This window comes from Ursus maritimus, unplaced genomic scaffold, assembly GCF_017311325.1.
Source record: "Ursus maritimus isolate PB19 unplaced genomic scaffold, ASM1731132v1 scaffold_7, whole genome shotgun sequence".
Taxonomy (NCBI): domain Eukaryota; kingdom Metazoa; phylum Chordata; class Mammalia; order Carnivora; family Ursidae; genus Ursus; species Ursus maritimus.
In genome coordinates, this window is record NW_024426885.1 from 66,541,393 (window position 1) to 66,556,203 (window position 14,811).

At 44.3% G+C, this 14,811-nt stretch overlaps 1 long non-coding RNA gene across 1 annotated transcript; it reads left to right on the forward strand.

Annotated features, from left to right (window-relative positions):
- Positions 1 to 8,901: 8,901 nt before the first annotated feature.
- Positions 8,902 to 13,061, forward strand: LOC103661865. The gene is made up of 3 exons (XR_568289.2): positions 8,902 to 8,981; positions 10,204 to 10,340; positions 10,425 to 13,061. It is a non-coding gene; the product is annotated as an uncharacterized LOC103661865 (long non-coding RNA).
- The last annotated feature ends 1,750 nt before the right edge of the window (positions 13,062 to 14,811 follow it).

Here is a 14,811-nt window from a genome sequence, read left to right on the forward strand (position 1 = left end):
AGAGAGAGACACCACATTCACATAACTTTATCACAGTTTATTGTTGTAATTATTCTATTTTATTAATTCTTGTTGCTCATCTCTTATGGTGCCTCATTTATAAATTAAATTCTCCTATAGGATGAATGTATAGGAGAAAACAGAGTATGCATAGGGATCCGTGCTATCTGTGGTTTCAGGCGTCCACGAGGGGTCTTGGACGGTCCCCTCAGATAAGGGGGATTACTACTGTAATCAGATACTAACTAGAACACTTCCTCCGCCCTTTGCAAGCAAGCATTCTTTCTTTTGACTCAAACACCTGAGTGGTGGAGGCCCTCCCTGCCAGAAGCGGGCGTCCCTGGAAGCAGAAGCACCGTGGGCCACTTCAGGGCAGAAACTAGTAGAATTAGTTTGCGAGTCCTCATTGTCCTGCCTTGGTGACTGGGAGAGTATATGTTGACACAGCCTCTGTCAGCCTCCATCTGTGAGTCACTCCCATGAACAAAGACTGTTTTGTTGGGTAAGCACTGACGTTTTCATATGGTTTGTTAGCACAGCAGAACTCAGCCTGTCCACTAACACAATATCCAATTACAACTTCTCCTTTCTCATTGGGATGCTGAGAGGTGTCCAAATGGTTTTTCAGAGTAGCTGTACCATTTTACATTATCACCGGCAATGTGTGAGTGACAGTTTCTCCATATCCTCACTAGCATTTGGTGTTATCACTTTTTTTGGTCATTCTAATCGATGTGGAGTGATATCACAATGTGGTTTTAATTTGTACTTCCCTAATTGCTAGTGATGTTGAATATCTTTTCTTGTGCTTATTTGCCATCTGTATCCTCTTTGGTGAAATGTGTCTTCATATTTTTTGACTATTTTCTAATTGACTTGTGTATTTTTTAATGTTAAGTTCTTCATATATTCTAGATACTAGGTTTTTTGGTCAGTTGTATGCTTTGCAAATATTTTCTCTCAGGCTAGAGCTTGTCTTTTCACCCTCTTAACAAGGTCTTTCACAGAGCGAAAAGTTTTTAGTTTTGATGAAAAATGTTAAAAATGTATAATTTTTTTCTGTTTATGGATCATGCTTTTAGAGTCAAGTCTAAGAACTGTTTGCTTAGCTCTAGATCCTGACGATTTTCTCCTATCGTTATGTTTTACATTTTTTACGTTTAAGTCTATGATCCATTTTGAGTTACTTTTTTTTATAAGGTATGACACTTAGATCATGGTTCTTTTTTTTTTTTTTCTGGGAGTCCAAATGCTGATATGTCCAAATGTTCCAGCAGCATTTGTTGAAAAGGCCATCCTTCCCACTGAATTGGTTTTGCACCTTTGTCAAAAATCAGTTGGGCATATTTGTATGAGTTTATTTCTGAGTTCTCTATTTTGGTCTATTGATCTGTAAGTCTGTGCTTCTGCCAATACCACAGAATTTTGATTACTGTAGCTATATTATAAGTCTTCAAATTGGGTAGACTGATTCCTCCAACTTTATTCTTCTTTTTCAAATTTGTGTTGGTTCTTCAAGTTTGCCTTTCTGTATAAAGTTTATAGTCACTTTATCTATACTTACAAAAACTCTTGCAGGGATTTTGACAGGTATTATGATAAATCTGTATATTAATTTGGGGAGAATTGACATCTCTACTGGGTTGATTCTTCTAACCCATAAACATGGTATATTTCTCTCTAGAGTTAGGTCTTTTAACAATTTCTTTCGTCAGTGTTGTGTTGTTTTCAACATATAATTCCTGTGTATGTTTCATTAGATTTCACCTAAATGTTTCATTAAAATTTTTTTCATTATGATAAAAGATACATAACATAAAATTTACCATTTTAAGTATATATTTTATTGGCATTAAGGGCACTCACAATGTTGTGTAACTTCAACCACTATCTATTTTGAGAACTTTTTAAAATCATCTCAAACTGAAACCCTTAGCCATTAAACAGTTATCCCCCATGTCCCCAATCCTCTAGCCCCTAACAACCCCACCCTTCTATTTTCTATTTCTATGAACTTGACTATCTAGGTACTTCATGTAAGTGGACTCAAATGATATTTTTCTTTTTGTGACTGGTTTATTTCACTTCACATAATGTCTTCAAGATTCATCCATATGGTAGCAAATGTCAATATTTCCTTCCGCATTTAAGACCGAATTGTATTCCATTGCATGCGTATATGGCATTTTGTTTATCTGTGCATTGATAGACACTGGGTTGTTCCACAAATTGGCTATCGTGAATAATGCTGCTATGAATATGTGTGCAAAAAATATCTGTTCAAATTATTGCTTTCATTTCTTTTGGTTATATACCCAGAAGTGGAATTTCTGGAACACGTAGTAATTCTAGGTTTAACTTTTTGAGGAACCACCAGATTGTTTTCCACAGGGGCTGCACCATTTTATATTCTTACCAGCAGTGCATGTGGGCTCCAATTTCCCCACATCCTTGGTAACGCTTGTTATTTTCTTTCTTTCTTTCTCTTTCTTTTCTTTTCAATAATATTGCAGTTTTGATTTCCCTAGTGATTGGTGACCTTGAGTACCTTTTCATGTGTTTATTGACCATTCAATTATCTTTGGAGAAATCCTTTGCCCATTTTTAATCAGGTTATTTGGTTTTGTTATAGAGTTGCAGGAATTCTTTATATATTCTGAATATTAACCCCTTATCATATATACGATTTGCAAATATTTTCTACCATTGAGAGGGTTACCATTCCACTTGTTGACTCTGTCCTTCAATGCATAGAAGTTTTAAAATTTGACGTAGTCCAATTTATTATTTTCTTTTGTTGCCTGTGCTTTTGGTACTGTATTTGAGAAATCAAATCCAATGTCATGAGCTTTCCCCCCGTCTTTTTTCAAAGAGTTTTATGGTTTTTAGCTCTTATATTTATGATACATTTTCAGTCAATTTTTGTATATGCTGTAAGGTTTGGGTTCAGCTTTATTCATCTGCATATGGATATCCAGTTTTCCTAGCACCATTTGTTGTAGACTGCCCTTTCCTCATTGAGTGGTCTTGGCATTCTTGTTGAAAATCATTTGACCATATATGCGAGAGTTTATTTCTGGACCATTCCATTTGTCTATAAGTCTGTCTTTATTATTTTGATTACAGTAGCTTTATAGTAAGTTTTGGAGTTGAAACTTCCAATTACCTCCTCCTCCTCCTCCTCCTCCTCCTCCTCCTCCTTCTTTTTTAAGAGAAAGAGGTTGGGGGAGGGGCAAAGGGAGAGGGAGAAAGAGAGTATTAAGCAGGCTCCATGCCCAGCACATTGCCCTACATGGGGCTTGATCTCATGACCCTGAGATCATGACTTGAGCTGAAATCAAGAGTTGGACGCTTGACCAACGGTCACCCTGGCACCCCCTTCTTCTTTTTTAAGACTGTTTTGTCCCTTGAGATTTCATGTGCATTTTAGTATGGATTTATCTATTTCTGTAGAAATCGTCTTTGGAATATCGATAGTGATTGCAGTGAACTGTAGACTACTTTGGTTAGTGCTGTCATGTTAACAATATTAAGTTTGCAATCTGTGAACACTGGATATGTTTCCATTAGTTTGTATCTCTTTAATTTCTTGTAGCAGCATTTTGTGGTTTTCAGCATACAGCTCTTTGGCCTCTTTGGTTAAGTTTATCCCTAAGCATTTTATTTTCTTTTATTTTTTGATACAACAGGAAATGGAATTATTTTTTGAATTTCCTTTTCTAATGGTTAATTGTTAATATATAAGAATGCAAGTGATTTTTGTGTGTTGGTTTTGTATCCTGCAACTTTGCTGAGTTCATTTATTCTAACAATTTGAGAGAGAGAGAGAGTGTGTGTGTGTGGTGTATAATCTTTAGGGTTTTCTGCCTATAAGATCGTGTCATGTGCTGAGGGAGGTCATTTTACTTCGTGTTTTCTAATTTGGATGCTTTTTATTTCTTTTTCTTATTTCTTCTTTAATTGCTCTAGAAGAAAACAATTTCCAGCTTAAATTATGTATGAAAAGTCTTTCACACTCTGAGGAGATTCCTGGTGCATGATGCAGCCTCCTGGGCTTTCACTGACTCCCTCCTTTATGTCCATGGTGTCTGCGCTCTGTGGACTCCTGCCAAATGGTGCCATCACTTCCAAAGTGACTCTCCCTCCTGGACTTGATTCCCCGAAACCTCCATTCTCAGCGAGATACTAGGACAAGAGCATGGGATTGAACTGTTTGGCCGTAAGCAGTAAACTGCAGATTGCCCACTTCTGCTCGCCAAAGGCTTTCGTGTTTTAAAGAAGGCATTCTGTTTGCCTGATAGGAGTTTCCCTAACAGATGGAGTCTCAGACATTGTGCTACATCTTGGGTGGTGTGGAAGTTTCCTGGTTGTCTTCCAGGGAAGGTTTGGTTTTGGTATCTCAGAAAAGCACTTTTGTTCAGCTTCTCAGTTCTTCAGTCATTTCTCTCCAGGAATATTCCCCCAGGGGCATCTCTGGCAGATCCTCAAGCTTAGAACTTGCATTGTTCTTGGTTTGTTCTTTGACCTTTCCTTTGGATTGGTTTGAGAAAGTCTCCCAGGTGCCATCTTTCTCCACATTTCTCCCTATCCCTGAGGTCCAACCTGGGAAAGCCCTCTTCAGCTTTGGCTGCAGATCCACCATAGATGAGTTCCGTTGGAAATGGAATGGGGAAGAGTGGTGCCCTTAAATGAGAATTTGGAACCCCATGGGAGGGTGGAGCCTGCTAGTTACTCTCAACTGACCCTCTCTGCACATTTACCTGAACTCCATGCAAATGTTTGGTCTTCAGAATTTCTTGCCTAATTAACTTGGCCATTTGTTTGCAACTTAAAAAAACATGCAAAACCATTTATTATTACAGATAGATATAAATATTAATATCAACCACTATTAAACAGCCATTTGGTCCAAACACCATGCTGGACACCTGCTTTCTTTTTAATATTTAACTATATATGTAGTTGCGTTATTGTACCCATTCTACTAATGAGAAAAGAGGCTCATTTAAGATTAAGTTTCCTGCGTAAGGTCACAGTGGTAAGTGTAGAGAAGAGTCACGTTTGACTGAATCTACATTCACATGCGTTCCCTTAAATGCCTACCTTGTGTTTTTTGCTCTGGTTTAAACTTGGGGAGCAGGAAGCAAGAGAAAGAGCGGGAGAACCCTGACTGAGTAATTTACTCTGCCTTGGAACTCTCGCTGAGTTCCTAATAATCCATATTTGAGTGTGATGCAAAATATGATTTTTTTTATCCAGTCTAACTGCATGGTTATGAAGTTAGCTACACAGCTGTATTTTAAAACTTTTCCCTCTTAGGGACATCAATACGTCTTGTTTAACCTCATAACATTCTTGTAATGATAAATTAAATTGTGCATTGCTAAGAGCTTTGGATTTTTCAGTGGGAAAAGCACTTCACAAATGCAAATTATTATGAGTATCATTCCCTTTTCTGTTGCTGACTCTGCCCTTGGGCAAGTGATGCCACCTTTATTTGCTTCCAGTTCTCATCTGTAGAGCAGAGATAATAGAGACTGCCTCTGCAGGTGGGGACTGTAAAATGAAAGGTAGACGATAAATGAGGGTACGCACCTCAGAACACCTAATTTTGTTATTTGATTCCATTGAGATTAATATCAGTTCTAAACAAACGTAAGTTTCCTGGACACAAATCATAACCATTATACCTTGGACAATTCTGGGTACACTGTTGGTACTTAGAAATATTGATAAGGCTAAAATGTATATAGTTAGAACATTTAATACAGAAATCAAGAACAGCATATTTAAAGGGTTTAGGTTCATTGCATGAACTTTGTGCAAGCAAACATTAACAGCAGACCTGCATATCTTTTATAATTATAGTCTCCTGGGAAGCACTGTTACCATGCCCATTTTAGAGAAGGAAGAACTGAGCCCCAGGGTACAGGGCTTCAAGAATCTTCCCAAGGCTATGCAACCCTTTTGGTAATATCTGCCATTAACATTGCACTGTGGCCACCTGTGTCAAGTGCTAGGGATATAAGGCAGAGCAGAAAAAAGAGAAGACACAATCTCTGTCCTCAAGGAGTCCACAGCCCGATGGGGGGATGGATATTAATTAAAAATACTCAAATAAAATGTAGAATTACTACTGTGATTGGTTACCGAAGGAAGTACAGGGAGATGGGAGGGGGTAATTGATGTACTCCTGGAGATGGGCGTGGGGGAGGCTTTCCTAAGGAGAGGGATGGAGGTGAGATGGAAAAGAAGAGTAACCAAGGCCGAGAGCAGGAGGGTGGGAGAACCTTTCGTAGGCAGGGGAAGCCACCTGGGAAGGGACCTGTCTGGTTAGAGGGGCTGAAAGAAGCCCAGTGTGTTCAGAGTACCTAAAATAAGGGATGTGGTGATAAGGTGAGGCCCGGTAGGCTGGGTCTGTTCCCCACAGGGACGGGACTCTCCAGGCCCTGTTAGAGATTTTGGTCTTTATCTTCCAGATAATAAGAAGAAACTGTTATTAGAATAAAGAGAAAAATGCTTATAAAATGAAATCTCGCCCTTTGTGACAACATGGAGGAACCTCAAGGGCGTTATGCCTCAGACAGAGAAAGACAAATACCATCTGATGTCACTGACGTGTGGAATAAAGACAGCAAGTCCGTAGATACAGAGAACTGATTAGGGGTTACCAAGGCAGGGGGAGGCGCGTTTGTGAAATGGGTGAAGGGAATGAAAAGGAACAAACTGCCAGTTATAAAATAAGTCCTGGGGATGTGATATACAGCACGGTGACTATGGTTAATCACACCGTATTGCACATTTGAAAGTTGCTAAGAGAATAGATTTTATTTTAAAGATTTATTTATTTATTTGAGGGGAGGGAGGGGCAGAGAGTCTTAAGCATGCTCTGCATGGAGCACAGAGCCCGATGTGGGGCTTAATATCACAGTGCTGAGATCATGACCTGAGCTGAAACCAAGTCAGCTGCCCCAAGGGTAGACTTTAAAAGTTCTTATCACAAGGAACAAAAAAGTGTTTTGTAACTATGTACGGTGATGGATATTAACTAGACTTATCATGGAGATCATACCAAGACTGACTCATCACATTGTACACCTGAAACTGACATAATGTCCTATGTCTGTGTGTGTGTGTGTGTGTGTGTGTGTGAGTAAAATGTGCTCATACAGATCTATGTTCTGAAAAGATGACTATGGTTCTGTTATCCACAGTGGAATGGAGGGAATCGGTGCAGAAAGGCACATGAAGGAGGTGTTTATAACAGGCGAGACATGATTGCAACTTGGACCAGGGTGGAATATGTGTAAGTGGCAAGAAGCGAACTATTTCAAAAGCTGTTTAGGTAACAAACTCAACTGGACTCGGTTACAGGTCGAACACGCTTCCCATGGAAAGGAAGGGAGGGGTCCAAAACCACTTTCAGATTTCTGGTGTGTCCAGGAGGATGAATTGAGAATGGAAACCCATGAGGAGATTGAGTTTGGGGTGAAAGAGCAAAGTGTTACCTTAGATGTATCATTTTGAGATTGTCAGGGTGTCAGGTGTCCGCTGGTGGGCAGGTGTGAGCTCAGAGGAGAGGCTGGAGAGGAAAACATGAATCACTTGTACATTGGTGGTAACTGCAGGCCATGGCCTCAGATAATGGCTTTTACCTAATTCTAGTCTTATGTCCTGGCTTCAGTGGATACATTTTAAAAGCCCCAGCTTCCTTTGTTTTATCTCTTCTGTTACTTTGTTTTCTTTTTCGTAAGGGCATCTTTCCTGAGCTTCCGTTCAGATTTGTAGATGGCTTCCAGTGAATCCAATTAATCTTGCCATTGCTTAGGCTTTAGAAGGGAAAGAGGGAGATGGGTCAAAGAAAGGGAGGGGACTGGGGTGGGAAGAGAAAGACTGAAGGAGGACCAAGAAAAGGAAGTCTGGTTCTCTGGGGGAGGGGACCACAACACCTTCAATCCATCAGTCTGGGCTTGATAACTCCTTAGCTCTGGTCATGCCGGGGGTTGCTTCTCCACCTTGCAGCCTCCTTCCAAGCCAAAGGCTCTGCATCCCTCCATGTTGCTTCCTGGTAGTCCTAGGAAAGTTCTGTCCCTGATCAGTTGACAGGTGTTGTGAGGGTCTGGGATGGCCTTGCCCATGTTGGGGTCAGGATATGCCTGGTGGGGCAGGGTCCCAGGCTGAGTTAGCCAGGCAGGTGTCTGGATGGACAAGTTGACACCGAGAACCAACCTGATGGCTTGGCCTGGAAGGCAGGAGGAGGATGGAAAGCAGGGGGCCTTCCCTGGAGCAGGTCAGGTGGGGTAAGATGACAGACTAGGAAGAGAAATGGCCCACAGGGTGGGAGAAGAGGGCAGGAAGAAAATTATCAACAGAAGGGGAAGGAGGGGCCCAAATGGTAGGGTTTCAGCCCGGACCAGGACTCACTGGAAAAAGCAGATCTCCAAGGAGAGCTCCTATTGGGTGTGCCCATTGACCTGGACTTCCTGATCTTAGATGGGCGGGACTGGGGAAGGGGTGGAGCCTGGCTTCATGGGGACTGTGGTGCCATCTCCTTTGGTTCTTGATTAAAAGGAATTACATGAAAATGCTAATCTTAGTGATCTTTAAGAATGTAGTTTTTTTTTTTTATAAGCCTGTCACTGAGCAGACCTAAAAGAAAGTAGTAAAATCAGAAGCCCAGATAGTGTGAAAGATTAGGAAGCTGTCGGTAACTTCATTATATTTCAATGTTTTTAACACAAGCTTGTGCATTATCAACCTCTTTTACTAGCTGCGTTCCTCATGTGGGAGGTTTTAAAGAACTGGCTGCTGGTAATGTTCCCTATTCTAAAATATTTATGTTTAAAAGCAGAAAAAGCATCGAGATGATTATAGTCTTTAGCAGCACGATGGAGTCGCCGCGAGTGATTTGAAGTGATGTGAATGACTCCTGGTAGGCTGCTGAGTTTCAAACCTCATTCCAGCGTCCTCAGCTCAATCTGGTGAGCAACAACAGGGAAGAGGGGACAGGAAATCTGACCCCACTTACTATCGCCTGTGGGGGGACAGTAAATGTGCGCCCGTGGGATCGCAACTGCTTTTCACAAGCCCGTGAAGGACACGCCGTTACCCTCATCCCGTCGATGTGGAAATCGAGGCTCTGGGAGGAGCCGGGATCCCAGGCACATAAAGATTTAGCTGCCAGCATTCAAGTTGGAACCCAGATCTTTTGACCTGGTATCCCGAGTCCTTCCATGCCATCTTCCTTTTGTTCTTTGTGTTTATTACTTATTCACCCCTGACCTTTTCCCTTTAAGACAATTTGAAATGGCTCAGAGGTAAATGGCAGTCTTAAATTTCACGAAATAGTCCTTCTTATTTTCTTTCCCCCCAAATCAGGAAAAGGGAGAAAGGGTTCCTATGGGCAGCCACCCTGCTGGCCCCACCTCTCCTCTGTCTAGGCAGCCTCTTTACCTCCCAGTGCCTTCTTGTCGCCCCAGATTGCGACTCATGACGCAGCGGTGCGGACCCCACTGCCAGGCACTGTGTGGGCGCCTCTGCGGCGTCCTTCATCCAGTCTGATTAGATCGGATTATGTGGGGGAAATCTTTGCTGACATAACAAGAGCAGCATCTGATATTATCTTCAGCTCCTTCTTGGTTTTTGTTTTTTAAAAAGGCATTAAGACCCGCCCATATTTAACGGGCTGTGGCAGAGAAGGGAGGAGCGGGCAAGCCAGCGTGTACACCACTGACACTCCCAGTGTGTCTGGGAGACTAAAGTCTTTGAGAAGCCCCTGCCCCAGCCCTCCCTTCCTTTCCTCTTCCACTCAGTTACTTCTCTCTTCAATCCATTCCCTTCCTGTTCCTTTTTCTTCTCTTTCCTTTTTTTGCTGCTGATCACAAGCTTCATTTTCAGAGTCACGTAATTTAAAATCAAGTCTCTGTAAATTGTAACATGCTCCATTGCGGTCCAAATCCAAGCCAGAGCACAGTTAAGGGAGGTAAGACCTGTCCGTACCAAGATGCCACTTGTCCTTTGGAGACATGATCAGCATTTCCTTCTTAGAACACTTCACAAGCAACTTCCACAATGTTTTTATACAGTAAGGATTGCCATCCTTGCTTTGCAGATGGGATGAAGTAAGAGATAGCTGACCCAAGGCTCTACGGAGCAGAACATCAGCTGAGAATAAAGGATACGACCTGTGACTTCTCCTTGCAGATCTTAGACAGTAGAGGTTTCATGGGAGCTCTCACAACATGTGTGACTATGGACCAGTGTCCCCTGAAGTCCAGCCAGATGGAGCCGTGTCTCCTAAGGCTCTCTGCCATGAAACACAGTCCTCCTGTGGTTAACAGGTGAGCAATGAAAAAGAGTTCCGCATTCATACGAGCTTAGGAAATTCTGGGCTTCCTGAAGTTAAACAGGTCTCCTTTCTACAGAATTCCCTAGCATCTTTAACATGAAGATGTGCACTGAGAATCCGCCTGAGGAGTTCCACAGACTGCTGCATCTCTCCACAGGGCGCCCTCCACCCACCCCACTGTCCTCTTAGCATCCCGCGGATGGTCTCTGCGGCACAACTTAGAGGACTATGTATTGACACTTCTCAAAGTCAATGGTTTCTTATCATCACTAGTACGTAAAATGGGTATTTAAAAAATGCTTAACCTTGGGGAGAGAGGACTAAGTTTTGATATAGCGGGAGGGGCACATTCCCTTCCCTCCTGCCCTGAGACCCCTCTGTAGCTCTTCCTCCTGGGTGTGCGGATGGGAAGGACGGAACTAAGGAGGGCGGGCCAAGTAAGTAGAAGCTGCTGCTTCGGGTTTGCCTCTCTGACCCTGGTCTTGAGGACACCCGAGCAGGTCTGTTTCTCAGGTATTGCTCGTGGAGCTTGGGAAAGAAGCAACAGGCCCTCCTACCTCATCCGGTGAATAGGGCCATCACTATTTGCAAGGGTAAGTCAAGAAGTCTCCGACAAATAGAGCATGAGCCAAAGCGAAGAGTGTTTACGAGGCAGAGATCCAAGTTCCAGGACGTGGAGGACAGCTGCATGCATTGGCGCGCATCCACAGGGACCAACTGGTGTCTTTTCTAAAAGGAAGCTCTAGTTCAGGCCTCAGCAGGACCAGCCAACTGCTCTCCCCGGTTTCACACTGCTCTCCAAATGCCTGGCTCGCAAGTCCTTCCACGGTGGAGCCTGGAAAATCCCGTCCTACTTCGTGCTGAATGCAAGAGTCGCTCAAACTTGGGGGCATGTGCCCCGAGGCGGTGGTGCGTGCAGTCACAGGACAAACCGCTAACGACTTTACTTGTAGATTAAAAACACATTTTTATATTTTGTAATTATATTAACATATGTCCTAGAGTGAAAAAACTCATGAGTTTTCAAGATGAAATATGAGGCCTCAGTGGAGTTTCGTGGTCCTTTGTGGGCTTTCTCTCTGAAATGGGAACAGGTAAGGCGTTGGCTATCATCTACTATTAGAAGCTCTTGGATGAAAAATGTTGGAATTTTCATATCTAGTCCAATATGCATTTGATAACTGAAGAAACTGAGGCCCAGAAAGATTGAATATCTTGTCCTAATGCCATGCCTGGTAGACGATGTCACCCAATGTTCATTCCCATTCCTCCATCCTCCCCCCTTTTTAACTACATAAACCCTAGTTATGTTCAGGGAGGTAGCTAAAAATACTTGCTTTCTCAAAATTCCTTGTACAGAATTCAGTACAGTTTTGTCCAATGGCCCCGCCTAGGGTCCCTCGCTTCTCGGGGCTTGTGGGGTTTTTATACCTAGAGAAACACTGGGAAGCTCTCACTCTCCCCATTGGGCCACCGTTTTATTTCCTCCTATTACTCTGAGCTGTGAGTGTTTTTAACCCTGTAAATATGGCCCCTCTTCTCACATAGAAGCAGTGTCAGAGTTGTCATTTGTCCCCATCCTTGTAGGATGATTCTCTGTAGGTGGTTTCCAGACTCAGGCTCTAATGGACCAAATACAAATGTTTTGTTTTGAAAAAAATTTTTCGAGAGTTTCTAGAAAGATTCGCTTTCCTGATTCTGATGTCTCCCCTTCCTTTGTGGTTCTTCCTTCATATTTCTGACCAAAATGCAGGTGTGAGGTCTGGAGGTGCTGCAGCCATCTTGTACTAAGAGGCAACAAGCTTAAGGATGAATGCCAACATTCTGGGGATGATGAAAGAGGAAGTTAGAATGACACTTGGCTTCCAACAGATTTGTTGAGCAGCTGCTCCAACCCTGGACTGCCCAGACTCAGACTCTGTGATGTGTGAATACCATTAGCACTGGTTTTTGAAGTCCCTTTAATGAGGTTTCCATTAGACGCAAGTGAATTTCTGACCTATATGCCCAGCCAGCTTGTTTAGACCAGAATTTTGGTGTCTTATAAAAGGTATCTAAGTATGTAAATATACTTATACAGAAATTTGTTTATAACATTTCTAGTTTGTAAAATAGTCAAAGGATTAATACCATTGATCAATAATAGTATTGATTCCTAATTGACATATCTTTTAATTCATAAGTATTATAATTGTGATTCAATATTTCTTCAAAGAAAATTATTAACAAGTTTGAAATGCTTTGTGTCGTATACGTGGCTTCCTTCACTGGACTCATTCTACCACCTAGACTAAGCCACAAGAGATTCCAGAGAGAATGAAGGGGTTGACACCAGTGAGGTCCCTAAGGTAGGAAAGAAGGCAGCTGGGATGGGGAGTAAATCCCTACCCCCTGCAGGCAGGAAGGGCAAGTGGAAATCCTCCGGGTTGGAGCAAAAGGGTAATAACCATCCAGTGTGAGGGTCCTGACTCTTACCTCTTAGAAAAATAGCCAGGGGAGATTGTGGTGAATGGTAGACGTCTCAGAGAGTCCAAAGGAGAGCAAAGAGAAGAGCCCCCCCCCCTCACTGTTTTTTCTAGGGGACTCTGCAACATCACCAAACCCTACTGCAATGTGGGGAGGTCACGGCAATCAAGAAATGATGGGATGATGTGTTAGGGCAGGGGGAGCTGCTCATTTGTGGTTGGAAGGAAACTGCGTGAGGAGAGCTGGGGGAGCTGCGGTGGCAAGGTGCGATGTGACCCCGTAGCAGAGGCTGTGGGGGATGGCCTAAGCCGGGGCTAGCTAGGGTACATGGCTGATGTTGAGAGGTGGCAGAAATGGGGTAGGTCGGTGAGTGGGGCCCTCCAGGTGCAAATTGTGTGAGCAACTGGCCACAGCCTCTCCCCTGCAGACCTGATAGCAAGTGCAATGGGATGCCTAGTGATGGAGCCCAGGGAATGTTCCTAGGGAGGCCTCGGGTCCTGGGAACACACAGGTCACACCTGTGGGCCCAAGGCCTGTCCTCACCAACCTTCAGATCACTGGAATGGTCAGCTTCCCTAACACACTCCCATGGGGGCTAGGGAGAGGGTGGGGGACAAACCCTAAAGATGGGGCATTTACCTCAAAGGAACAGTGACGCTGAGGGAGACAGTTTGAAGCTAACCAGACTGAACTTCCATTATCTGTTGGACTTGAGTCCTCTTCCCTGGGGCCCTGCCTTTCCTGACTCCCACCGTGAACAGGCGTGGGGGGCCCTGGAGCCAATTCAGAGCAGTTCCAGGAAACAGAGCACCATATTTTTGGGTGTGTGAAGTTTTCACTCCTGTCACGAAGCCTTCCATAACGAGGGACTCTGGCACCAAATAAAATGGAAAGACAAGGAGGAAGGCCGGAAGAGTGAGAGTCCTTTCCCCAGCATCACAGCAGGGCTGGTGGGGGGGCGGAAGCCTGATTCCACATGGTGGACTCAGAAGAGAGCAGTCCCGGAGGTGAGCATGACAGGAGAGCATCGCTGGACCTCTGGGCCTGGCTGCCTCTTCCAAACAAACAGAAGACCACGCTGTACTTGCTGAAAGGCCTGGAGGGAAAAGGTCAAGGCGTCCTGCGCCCTGCTGGGCTTCGAGGGCCTTCATCTGTCTTGGGATGGCAGAGGTGGGAGAGAGGGGAACCGGGGTCCCCACGGCTTGCTCTTCGCATTTCATTTCCACCAAGTGTTCTCGGCCAGCGCTTCTGCTGTCCCAGCCCCAAGCCCTGCATCGCCATGGTAACAATCTTTACCTCCTGGCATTTGCAGTGCGGGTTTTTTTTTTTTTTTTGTATTGTTTTGTTTTGTTTTTTGCAAGGGCCTCTGTTCTTTATTTATCTGTTTCATCTATTGTGTTAGGCCCCCTCACTGTGTGCCTGAGCTTTGTGCCTCTCCCACCTTGGTTCCAGCTCTGACTCTGGCGCCTTCCTGTTGCCTGGACAAGGGGGCCCACAGAGCTTCCCTCGTGCCTCCTGGTGAACACGAAAAACACCACACACAGGCCAGGCGCTGATCTAGCAGGCGTCTGCTGGCCTGAGAAGGAGGGGAAGGAGGGAAAGGAGGGGGCAGTGGGGTGGCACAGAGCCGGATGTGGCCTGTTCAGTAGGGCCCTGGAGCAGAGCACGTGGGCCCAAGCGGCTGGGTCAGCGGGGGCCCTTCGATCGCCACCCAAACCTGCTCCAGCCCGCAGCACAGGCGGCCCGGCTCACGTCCCATGCGTGGAGTGGTTGCCTGGGGGGCCCAGCAGTGAGGATCGCATTTGGGGATATTTAAGAGAGGACTCAAATGAATTCTGAATCTTGTCAAGTCGGAGTTGGTTTCCCTCCCACAGAAGCTAGGTGCAGGAGGAGGCCGGCTGCCGTGGGTCACTGATGCTGGGGCCGCAGCGCGTTCCACCTCCAGCACCCCCAGGCAAGCATCTATTCTTCAGGGCACCTGTGGTCCCTGTGCGCTG